Source organism: Scylla paramamosain, unplaced genomic scaffold (assembly GCF_035594125.1).
Source record: "Scylla paramamosain isolate STU-SP2022 unplaced genomic scaffold, ASM3559412v1 Contig45, whole genome shotgun sequence".
Classification (NCBI taxonomy): Eukaryota; Metazoa; Arthropoda; class Malacostraca; order Decapoda; family Portunidae; genus Scylla; species Scylla paramamosain.
Genome location: NW_026973710.1, coordinates 110001 through 122500, shown reverse-complemented (window position 1 = coordinate 122500; position 12500 = coordinate 110001). Strand labels below are relative to the sequence as shown.

The window sequence follows — 12500 nt, the reverse complement described above, 5'->3', positions numbered from 1 at the left end:
AAAGGGAGACGATGTTTTCTCTCTCTCTCTCTCTCTCTCTCTCTCTCTCTCTCTCTCTCTCTCTCTCTCTCTCTCTCTCTCTCTCTCTCTCTCTCTTCGTATATATTCAAATGAGAGTTTTCCGTTTGGTGGAAACACTAGCTGTGCATGTACCCTGAGTGAAAGTTTTGTGAACATGATTGTATCCAAGTCGCTCCAAGGAAGTGAATGACTCCACGTATTAATAATCTTTTCATTATTAGTTCACAAGCTGTTCGTGATTGCGACCAAACAAATCATTCTTAAGATGGGAGAAGTGTTAATGAATACATCTCAGGTTAAAACAAAACAAAAAAAAAGTGTGGAAACGAGAATATAGAGGATTTACCATATATATATATATATATATATATATATATATATATATATATATATATATATATATATATATATATATATATATGTATATATGTATGTATGTATGTATGTACGAGTATGTATGTATGTATGTATGTATGTATGTATGTATGTATGTATGTATGTATGTATGTATGTATGTATGTATGTATGTATGTATGTATGTATGTATATATATATATATATATATATATATATATATATATATATATATATATATATATATATATATATATATATATATATATATATATATATATATATATATATGGTAAATCCTCTATATTCTCGTTTCCACACTTTTTTTTTTTTTTTACCTGAGATGTATTCATTAACACTTCTCCCATCTTAAGAAACATTTGTTTGGTCGCAATCACGAACAGTTTGTGAACTAATGATGAAAAGATCATTAATCTTGCCACGTGGTTAAGCACCATGAATGTATTAGGTGAGTTCGGATCAGCTGTCAGGGTTTGCCAAACTAATCAGTATACGAGTAGTTATTGCCAAGGAATTGACATTTCTGTGGTACTGCTGTATTCCCTTGTATTATTTTGACGTAGCTGTGTGCATATGTGTGTATGTTTCCATTCTGTTGTGCGTATAATCTGATGATTCGAAACCGATGCGTATCCATTCCAAGACATATTCCAAGCCTTTCATCTCCTTACCGGTAGCCAAGAAATTCCTCTCTTTTCAGAACGTCATTGTACGACAGAGTAGCCAGCTAAACAGCCGAGCCCTCAGCGTGCGCCTCCCGCCGGACAAGGGGCCTACATCCAACACTACCTCATTGAGATCCACAACGAAGGCTCCTCCTACTCACTCCAAGCTTCTGAAAACCGCTTCGACACCCTTCCTTCGCTCATCACCTATTATTCTCAGTGCTGGTGAGGACAGAGAGGAGGCTGGACGTTATGTCTAACCACTATGCTGCGTATTTTTTGTTCACCAACTCTCCATATCCCAGGATGAAGTTGTGTGGGTGTGTGTGTGTGTGTGGGTAGGTGTGTGTGTGTGTGTGTGTGTGTGTGTGTGTGTGTAAAACGTACCCAGGAAGGCCACTCGCGTAATATATATGAGGATTAATTTGCCTTGTTGTCAAGTCATGGCTTTCTTGCAATGCATCCCGAGCCCCTGCAGGTAATAGCGGGACGCCCTCAGTCCAGGGATGATGTAGGAGTGGGTGGCGCCTTCATACCTTTTTGTTGTCTTTTCAGCGAAGAGTTGCTGGCTCAGCTCAAGCTTCCTCGCACCATCCAGGAGGCCAAGACCCGCCATGAACTCGGCTCTCTCTCGCTGCTCGGACAAAGTGAGCATCAAACACTTACGTGGTCGTGAAATGTAATTGAAGTGTAATGAGCGAGAGGAGGATTCTCCACTTCAATGGTGGAATGACCTCTGCCTTTCTACGAATGTGTGGGTAGTTTGATGGCCCGGGAAGTTAATAATCCTTGACTGCAATGCCTCATTCATGACATCTGCTTACCCCAGTGAATGTCCACGATGTCACCACTACGATGGCCAGTTATAAGACTGCCATAGCGACTGAGTTGGTGCAAAAAGTATCCCCTACCTGGCGGACAGTACCTCCTTGCCCACGAGATCATCCCTTTCATTCTGTGTAACTTAATATAATCAAGCGTTGTTGAAGCGTGATCAGACGCATGTTAACGGGAGGTCATTGAACTGAAGAGGGGAAGAGGTTTGATGGGAGGAGACATTGGTAATACTGCATACTAGTTTCCAGAAGTGTTGGACGTGCTTGAATCATACTTTGTTGTGCAGTATTTTTGAGACATAGACGTTGATTTGGCGCGCTCAAAAAACACGCGAAAATTTGACTTTCCGAGGAGAATGGTGGCTTCGGCCGCCCAAAACCTGCAGATGGCGCTCTCTCTCTCTCTCTCTCTCTCTCTCTCTCTCTCTCTCTCTCTCTCTCTCTCTCTCTCTCTCTCTCTCTCTCTCTCTCCCTCCCTCTCTCTCTCTCTATCTTCCCCCTCCCTCTCTCCCTATTCTCTCTCTTCCCCCCTCCCTCCCTCCCCATTCCCTCTCCCTATTTTCTCTTCCCCTTCCCTCCCTCCCCATTCCCTCTCTCTCCCCATTCCTTCCCTCCTCTCCCCCTTCCCTTCATCCTTACATTTCCTCCCTCCCTCCATCTCCCTCATCCCTTTCTATTTCATTTTGTTTTTTATTTATTTATTTATTTTTATTTATTCATTTAATTTATTTTTATTTAAGAGGGGGTACCTGCCAAGGCCAACAAAATTGGAAAGAAAAAAAATGTTCCCTGAGGCGCCGGTCCCCAAACTGAGTCAGAAACGATTGTCAAAAATTAGAGGATGAGTGTCTTGAAGCTTCCCTCTTGAGAGAGTAGTCTTGATAAGCGTCCACAGTGTTAGACGAAGACTTTGACTTGTGTTGATGAGGGGAGTAACAGTCTTCGGAGCTTTGTTCTTTATTAACAATATGTACAGAAAGAAGGGCAAGGAAAAGATGTCTCAGAGTGGTTAGTAATTAAGGAAAGATGTGCCAAACAGTTGTACAAGGGCTTAGCATTGACGTGTTTGGGCAAAGCACCTTATCTTTTTCCGTCTTTAAGGTATACGTGGAAACAATGAAGGAAGTGATGATATTGCGTGGCTTGCCTCCGTTGTTGTCATGGTTGGACACTAAACAAGAGTAGAAGAAGAAGATGATAATGTGAAGAAAAGAATACGTTCAAGAAGAATTACATGAAGAAAAAAAAAAGGAGGGAAAATGAATATAAAAAAAAGTTGAAGAAAATGATAAGCGTTATGTGATGGTCATTGTCTCTTATTTCCGAACACTCTACTAAAGTGACTCTAAATGAAGTTGATTGTCTAATTATTATTAATTATATTATAGAAGAAAAGGAAAACTGAACACACACACACACACACACACACACACACACACACACACACACACACACACACACACTGAAATATTCTTTTTCAAAATATTTCGCAAGAACACTATCAAGACTTCCGTCATTATGTAACGCATCCATATATATATATATATATATATATATATATATATATATATATATATATATATATATATATATATATATATATATATATATATATATAAACACATTTAACATCAGGTCACAAGCACACAGCGAACATCAATATGGACCCAAGTCTCAAACTCACACATCAAATTACAATATAGAAATATATCTGTGTATAAATACATCAGATTACAATATAATAAATATATCTCTATACAAGCACAGCCTGTGTTACCTTACAGAACTTTTCAGTCCCATGGATGTACCTGTGTACTGCTTTGTACATAACCATTGCTGCAACCTCTGCTCTTAACCTAATGACATTCATCCAAGTGTCCTTAATTCACTAAGGCCTTAATCCACACTATTTTCTTAATTCATTGTCCTTAATCCACACTATTTTCTTAATTCATTGTCCTTAATCCAGACTATTTCCTTAATATAGTGTCCTTAATCCAGACTATTTCCTTAATATAGTGTCCTTAATCCAGACTATTTCCTTAATATAGTGTCCTTAATCCAGACTATTTCCTTAATATAGTGTCCTTAATCCAGACTATTTCCTTAATATAGTGTCCTTAATCCAGACTATTTCCTTAATATAGTGTCCTTAATCCAGACTATTTCCTTAATATAGTGTCCTTAATCCAAATTATGTCCTTAATCTACTCTCCTTAATTGTAGATTCCTTAATTATAATATAATTAACGACAACATTTTCTTAATCAGTGTATAATCCTCAATCCAGTCTATTTTCTTAATTTACTCTCCTAAATCTGTACTATTTTCTTTATCTGCCATCCTTAAGACGGTAGACAAAGTAGATCATCTACTTAATCTACTGTCGTTAATCCAGACTATTTTTTTATTTACTATCCTTAATGTAGACAATTTTCTTCATCTACTATTCTTAATGTAGACTACTTTCTTGAAGTAATATCCTTCATCCAGTCTATCTTCTTAATGTAATATTCTTAATCCAGACCTCTTTCTTAATTTACTATCCTTAATACAAACTATTTACTTGATCTACTATCCTTAATCCAGATTGTTTTCTTAGTCTATCAACCTTGATCTTAATTTCCTTAATCCAGACCATTTTCTTAATCTGTTATCCTTAATTCAGACTATTTTCTTGATTTATTATCTCTAATCCAGTTTATTTTCTTAATCTACTTTTCTTAATTCAGACTCTTTCCTTGATCTACCATCCTTAATCCTGATTTTTTTTGTTAATGCATTAATCTCAATTTAGACTATTTTTGATTCAGACTTTTTTAATCTACTATCCTCAATCCAGACTATTTTCTTAGTCTACCATTCTTAATCCAGGCCATTTTATTAATTTGATATTTTTATTTTATTTTCCTTATTTTGTTATCCTTAATCTTCATTTCTAAGTGTAATATTTTCTTATGCAGACTATTTTCTTAACTAATATCCTTAATCCAGACTATTTTCTTAATCTACTATCCTTTATCTTAATAACCTTGATTTACTGTCCATAATCTTGATTTTCTTAGTCTAATATCCTTAATGAAGAACACAGTTTTATATCCTTAATCCAGACTATTTTTTCTACTCTATTGACTGCTCCTATTTTCGTTTTGGGATCTTCTTTGAGCGGGATTTTTATTCATCTATTTCTTGCCTCTGCTGACCTCCCTGATGGATAACAAATCAAAACAAAACAAAAAAATCAGTCAATCAATAAAATCAAGGCGGAGGCTGAGAGGACGCGGCACCTCTGGGCGTACGCAGACGGAGGACGTGAGTGAGGATGTCGAAGCGGTATCGTTTTCCGTTGAGCGTCAAGGTCATGGACAAATCATCATAATCTATCGCTGCTTGTAATTTACACAGCAGCGTTCGTCCAAACACGAAATCAAACCAGTGGCGCATGTATATCGTGTCCATCTTTCGCAGAGTGTCTGTGCCGCTACCAAAGTGCAGCAGGACTCGTTTCGGCAGCACAGTCGATTTGCCTGTCCTGCACAGCATCTTGTCCTGACCAGTCTTAGTGATAGAGAATGTTGACGCGTTACCAGTGTTCACCATCACCGTCAGCGGCTCCTCGATGCCTAACGCTCGTGCGGCAAACATGAACGTTTTGCGTTGTGTGTCCGAAGGTTGTCTCCGCCGCAGACGTTTTGGGTGACGCAGGAACAGGATGCTGCTGTCGTCGGGATGGAACTCCTGCCGCACCTCGGCCTCCTGCAGGCGGCTCATGGACATGACTATTAGGTCCAAGTAGTGCTTCCTCACATCCCCGCGTACAATGACCGTCATGCGCGTGTTGACCGCCACGTAGCGACGCAGCATCACCACCACCTCGTCCAGCTCGATCACGTCCAACTCCAGCATGCCAGCCCAGGTAAACAAGTATTTCTTTACTGTCTCTTGCTTGCCCGTGACGATTCCCAGCCTCCGGGCCAGTGTTAGCCTCATGAGGCTGCATGAGGAGCCGCTGTCAAGCTGGACAAGGCACGGGTGGCCGCGCACGGTCGCGGACACCAGGTTTTCTTTCCCAATATTAAGACGGCACCACCTGCTCACGTTCCTCTCCTTGCTGACTCTCTTGGCATCCACCATCAGCCTCACCACGTCGTCTTTGTACCACCCTCTCATCTTCCATCTCTTGATGCCGTGCTTAACGCATTGACAGCACTCCATCTTCCCCCCTTCTTTCGTTCTCTCCTGCCCTCCCCCCTGCTCTTCTTTGCCTGCTTCTCGTCGTCCTCCGCGTCCTGCCTCTTCCTCTTCTTGTCCTGCTTCGCGTCGTCGTCCTTAACCTGCCTCTTCCTCTTCTTGTCCTGCTTCTCGTCGTCCTCCGTGTCTAGCCTCTTCCTCTTCTTGTCCTGCTTCTCGTCATCGTCCGTAACCTGCCTCTGCCTCTTCTTGTTCTGCTTCTCGTCGTCGTCATTAACTTGCCTCTTCCTTTTCTTGTCCTGGTTTTCCGTTTCCTCCGTGTCTTGTTTCTTCCTCTTGTTCTGTTTCTCGTCGTCGTCCTTGTTCTGCCTCTTTCTCTTCTTGGTGCGGTCCATAATCGAATGAAAACACTCCACGCTCATCGTTTTCTTGCCACGCTCATCGTTTTCTTGCCTTTGATGTCATTCCCGTCCCTCTGATTTTTGTGTTCTCGCCGGCTCGCGCGATGTTTCATCTCTGCACAGCCTTCAGTGACCGTCTTCTCGTGGCTGGTGCAGTCTTCGAGGCTCTCCAGCCGCCTCTTCTTCTTGTTCTTGGTCGTCACTTTCTCCTTAGCGCTCCCCTTCTCACCGAGGGTCTCTTGGGCGTCCATTGCTTGTCGTTTCCTCTTGTTGTTGTTGAATCTCGTATTATGGAGTGTTGTGCCAAAATCTTCAGTAGAAAATCCAGGTATTGCACAGTCTTACTGGGAACCTGTTCGTCAGAGGGTATGGTATACCTTTGCGCCCCCTTCTTGGAGCGCTCAGCAGCTTGGAGCTAAAGACTTCGGCACCCACCAGGCGCACCAATCAGAGGCCTCGATTCTAGAATGTGATAAGGTCTTTAGCCAATCAGATACAAGAATGAAACAAAATATAAAATTATGATTATTTTTCATTAGCGGCAGTGATGCACTTTTCAATGAATTATGCTGAATCACTGCAATGAAGACTCTCTTCAAAAGCATAGAAGTAATACATTTATTTGATTTAGTATATCTAATTCTCTAAATATTAATTCTATCAGTCACTTACCTGTGTTATTTGGCTCACACTTCATACATCAGCAGCTGTGCACTAATATCGCACTAACATTTGGCGCCACCACGGTCTGTCAGCCATTTAGAGCCGTGGAAAACCTCGCCAACAATGCCCATTCACACAACGTAACTGACGTGTAGTTTTGGCTCAGCTAAAATGACTTCCACTGCCACATTCTCGTGTCACTGTGCCGAGGAGAGCAAGTTCAGTCCCGCGCTTACAATGCCAAGGGTAGAACTCGAGCCGTGACCCTTACGTGCATCAGTGAGGAAGCAGGAAGAGCAGGAGGGGGATCATTATGAGCTGAGGACACAGTATGCTTGGCTTGTGTGCGTTTTAAGCCATTATTATCTAAGTTATAAGATTTTCTTAACGAATGAGTTGGTGCAAGTAGTGTCCCCTACCTGGCGGGCAGTACCTCTCGCCCAAGAGAACATTCCTTTCATTGTCTGTGTAACTTAACGTTGTTGTGGCGTGAGCAGACGCATGTTAATGGGAGGTCATTAAACTGGAGAGGGGGGCAAGACTTTTGATGAAAGGAGTAATACTGTAAGCTAGTTTCCACAAGTGTCGGATGTGCTTGAATCATTCTTTGTTGTGCAGCGTTTTTAAGACATAGATGTTAATTTGGCGCGCTTAAAAACACGCGAAAATTTGACTACTGGGGCAGAATGATGGCTCCGGGAGGCCGAAAAATGCAGACGGCTCTCTCTCTCTCTCTCTCTCTCTCTCTCTCTCTCTCTCTCTCTCTCTCTCTCTCTCTCTCTCTCTCTCTCTCTCATTTTCCAGGAGGGGCACCTGACAAAGGCAACAAAATTACGAAGAAAAATGTCCCCTGAAGTGCCGGTCCCTAAACAGAGTCGGAAACGATCGTCAAAAATTGTGGGAGTGTCTTGAAGCTTCCCTCTTGAGAGAGTCCATAGAGTGTTGATAAGCGTTCACAGTGTAAGATGGCGACTTTGGCTTGTGTTGATGAGGGGAGTAACAGTCTTCAGAGCTTTGTTCTTTATATACAATATGTACACAAAGACGGGGAAGGAAAACATGTCTCTGAGTGGTTACCAATTTTTGGGGACAACACTTTATCTATTTCTATTTTTTCTTTTAACTATACGTAGAAAAAAAATAAGGAAATGATGATATTGCGTGGCTTATCATAAAGATTGTTTTCATAAAGATTGTTTTGTTAGGGGTAAGGAGAGGGAGAGGGAGAGGGAGAGGGAGGAGGGGTGGTGCGAAACATTTTAAAGGACTAGTCTGTATACACGAGAGCAAAAATTAATGCAAAGGAAGAACAAACAACAGCAGATTTTGTGTCCCTTCCGTGGCTGTTTGTGATAAGGAGTAGTAGTAGTAGTAGTAGTAGTAGTAGTAGTAGTAGTGGAGGTAGATGTGGCTGTGAATGTTCTCGGATTTTTAGAGAGAGAGAGAGAGAGAGAGAGAGAGAGAGAGAGAGAGAGAGAGAGAGAGAGAGAGAGAGAGAGAGAGAGAGAGAGAGAGAGAGAGAGAGAGAGAGAGAGAGAGAGAGGAATTAATTGTGAAGGTTAAGGGAGTGATGGGGCGAAGAGAAGGTCAGGAAAAAGCCAAGAGATGGAAGAAAGTGGATGTAGGTGATTGGGAAGCATATGGAGTGGTGGAAGTGAAAAGATATGTGGATGGAATGTGAGAGGAGAGAAGGGGAGAAGAGAAACTGTTAAGGGGAGGGAGAAGGGGATAAAGAGGGAGAAAAAGGCGGGATGGGTGAGTCGGGAGGGAAAAGAGGAGTAGTAAGAGTGGTAAAGAGAAGAGTGAAAGCAAATGGACACAGAAGAGGAGTGAGAGTGAGTGGGGAGAGGAAGGGGAGTTAGTGGGGAGGAAAAAGGAGTGGGCGTTAGTGGGGAGGGAAGGGGAGTGGGTGATAGTGGGAAATGGGAGTAGATAGGAAAGGCGAGGCGGGGAGTTATCGCTGCCATTGCAGAGAAGATGGGTGTCTCCTTTACTCCCCTACCCCCCAATCCTCTCTGCTCCTCCTTCCCTCCCCACCTCCCCTTCCCCCCCTCCTCACCTCCTTTGCACGTAAATGATAACACAGAATTATCATCAATCTTCGCTCAAGCACCAGGCGATATTCACTTGTTTTATCCTGCCGCCTTTATTTCTCCTCCCCTCTCCTCCCAACCCCTCTGTAATCCCCCATACGCCCCTCCCCCCCGTCTCTGTCTCCTATTTGTTTATCTACAGCACTTCAACTCTTTCTGTCTGTAAACTGCTATTAGTAGAAATAATGAAGGAAGTGATGATATGGCGTGGCTTGACTTCGTTGTTGTGATGATTGGACACAAAAACAAGTTGAAAAAGAGAAGTTGAAAAAAAATACGTTGAAGAAAATGAGATGAAGAAGAAAAAAAGGAAAGAAGTTCAAGAAAATAAGTAACCGTTGTGTGTTGATAAATGTCTCTCATATCTGAAGACTAGCAACATTTTTGTAAATGAAGTTGATTGTCTATTATTGACTGTATAACAGAAAGCACACACACACACACACACACACACACACACACACACACACACACACACACACACACACACACACACACACACACACACTGAAACAGATTCTTTTCCAGCATTTTTCAGAACACTGTACAGTCCTTAATCCAGATTATTTTCTTAATCTGTCATCCTTAATCCACAATGCTTTCTTAATCTAACATCCTTAATCTCAATTTCCTTAATCTGTTATTCTTAATCCATACTATTTTCTTAATCTATTATCCTTAATCTAGACTATTGTCTTAATCTACTTTCCTAAATTTAGACTATTTAATTAATGTACTGTTTTTAATTCAGACTAAATTCTTAATTTACTATCCTTAATCCAGACTATTTCTTTAATCTACTATCTTTAATCTAGACTATTTTATTCATCTAATATCCTTTATCTTAATTTACTTAATCTAGTATCCTTATTTTTAATTTCTTAGTGTAATATCATTTTTCCATGGTATTTTCTTAACGAATATCTTTAATCCAGATTATTATTTTTTTGTTTATATACGGTTATTAATTTTAATTTTCTTAATTTATCCTCCCCATCTGGGGAGAGGACCATAAATGTCCCCAGGTCGGACTGCCTTTCTGTCGACGACCCTAAGTGTCTTGACACCCCCCTCAATTTTTTCTTCATTAACACCTGCAACATTCGCGGTCTAAGATCTAATTTTCAATCTGTAGAACACCACCTCTCCTCTTCTAAACCTCATCTTCTTTTCCTCACTGAAACTCAGGTGTCTGAGGCAACTGACAGTAGCCCCTTTTCTGTTCCCTCCTACTTTCTCTATCCTCATTTTCGATCCAAAGCTGGATGCTGCGTTTATGTGCGCAATGTCTTAACCTGCTCTCGTGCCCACGCTCTTGAATCTTCCGAGTTTTCCACCATCTGGCTACGACTACAGAGTCACTCTCAAACTAAATTTATCTGTGCTGTATACATCTCACCTAACTCCTCTGACAATAAGAAATTCTTTGACTACTTAACTTCCGAAGTGGAGCACATTTTGACCCTCTTCCCTTTTGCAGAGATCTCCATTCTTGGAGACTTCAATGTTCACCACCAGCTTTGGCTTTCCTCTCCCTTCACTGACCATCCTGGTGAACTAGCCTACAACTTTGCTATCCTCCATGACCTAGAGCAATTGGTGCAACACCCTACTCGTATTCCTGACCGTCTTGGAGATACGCCAACATTCTTGACCTTTTCCTGACATGTTATCCTTCTACTTATGCTGTTGCTGTCACCCTTTCTTCTCCGATGGGCTCCTCTGATCACTTTCTCATATCTTTATCTTGTTCTATCGCTCCAATCCCTCCTCAGGATCCCCCTAAGCGAAGGTGCCTCTGGCGTTTTGCCTTTTTTTATTTTATTTTTTTTTGATAGAGACTGGCACAAAGCTTTAATTTCCAAACTACCCTCCTATGGCTTCTCTCCTTCTCTCTGGAACTTCATCTCAAGTTTCCTTTCTGACCGTTCTATTGCTGCTGTGGTAGACGGTCACTGTTCTTCTCCTAAATCTATTGACAGTGGTGTTCCTCAGGGTTCTGTCCTATCACCCACCCTCTTCTTATTATTCATTAATGATCTTCTAAACCAAACTTCTTGTCCTATCCAATCCTACGCTGATGATACCACCCTGCATTTTTCCACGTCTTTTCATAGACGTCCAACCCTTCAGGAGGTAAACATTTCACGCAGGGAAGCCACAGAACGCTTGACTTCTGATCTTTCTAAAATTTCTGATTGGGGCAGAGCAAACTTGGTATTGTTCAATGCCTCAAAAACTCAAGTCCTCCATCTATCAACTCGACACAACTTTCCAGACAACTATCCCCTCTTCTTCAATGACACTCAACTGTCCTCCTCTTCTACAGTGAACATCCTTAGTCTGTCCTTTACTTATAATCTGAACTGGAAACTTCACATCTCATCTCTACCTAAAACAGCTTCTATGAAGTTAAGCGTTCTGAGACGTCTCCGCCAGTTTTTCTCACCCCCCCCAGCTGCTAACTCTGTGCAAGGGCCTTATCCGTCCATGTATGGAGTATGCTTCACATGTCTGAGGGGGTTCCACTCATACTGATCTTCTAGACAGGGTGGAATCAAAAGCTTTTCGTCTCATCAACTCCTCTCCTCTAACTGACTGTCTTCAGCCCCTCTCTCACCGCCGCAATGTTGCATATCTAGCTGTCTTCTACCGCTATTTTCATGCTAACTGCTCTTCTGATCTTGCTAACTGCATGCCCCCCTCCTCCCGCGGCCTCGCTGCACAAGACTTTCTTCTTTTTCTCACCCCTATTCTGTCCAACTCTCTAACGCAAAAGTTAACCATTACTCTCAATCATTCATCCCTTTCTCTGATAAACTCTGGAACTCCCTGCCTGCTTCTGTATTTCCACCTTCCTATGACTTGAATTCCTTCAAGAGGAAGGTTTCAAGACACTTGTTCATCAATTTTTGACCACTGCTTTGACCCTTTTATGGGACTGGCTTTCAGTGGGCATTTTTTTATTGATTTTTGTTGCCCTTGGCCTTCCAAGGACACTGTTGCCAGTGTCCTTCCTACATTAACACACACACACACACACACACACACACACGGTGAAAGAAACTGAGAATAAAAAACAAACATAAAACAGACGGCAAATAGACACAAGAAACAATAAATCAGGTAACAAAGGAACGAAGTAAAAGCAATTATTTACAAAAAACTCCACGAGAACACTTGACTGGCTGGAGAAGAGAAGGACGTGAAATAGTAAACAATGGCGGCTAATGAGCAACGATGCCAGACACACAG

The 12500-nt window shown here is 41.6% G+C and overlaps 1 long non-coding RNA gene across 3 annotated transcripts in view; it reads left to right on the top strand.

Moving 5' to 3' along the window:
• The window catches only part of LOC135098111 (uncharacterized), an 80586-nt gene that overhangs the window by 17028 nt on the left and 51058 nt on the right, over positions 1-12500 (top strand). For 2 of the 3 annotated variants that reach the window (XR_010266578.1, XR_010266579.1), the window contains 2 exons: positions 1097-1286; positions 1617-2024. This is a non-coding gene — a long non-coding RNA (uncharacterized LOC135098111). Of the gene's footprint in view, positions 1-1096; positions 1287-1616; positions 2025-12500 lie in introns of those variants that run through there. The other variant, XR_010266580.1, reaches the window with a different exon arrangement.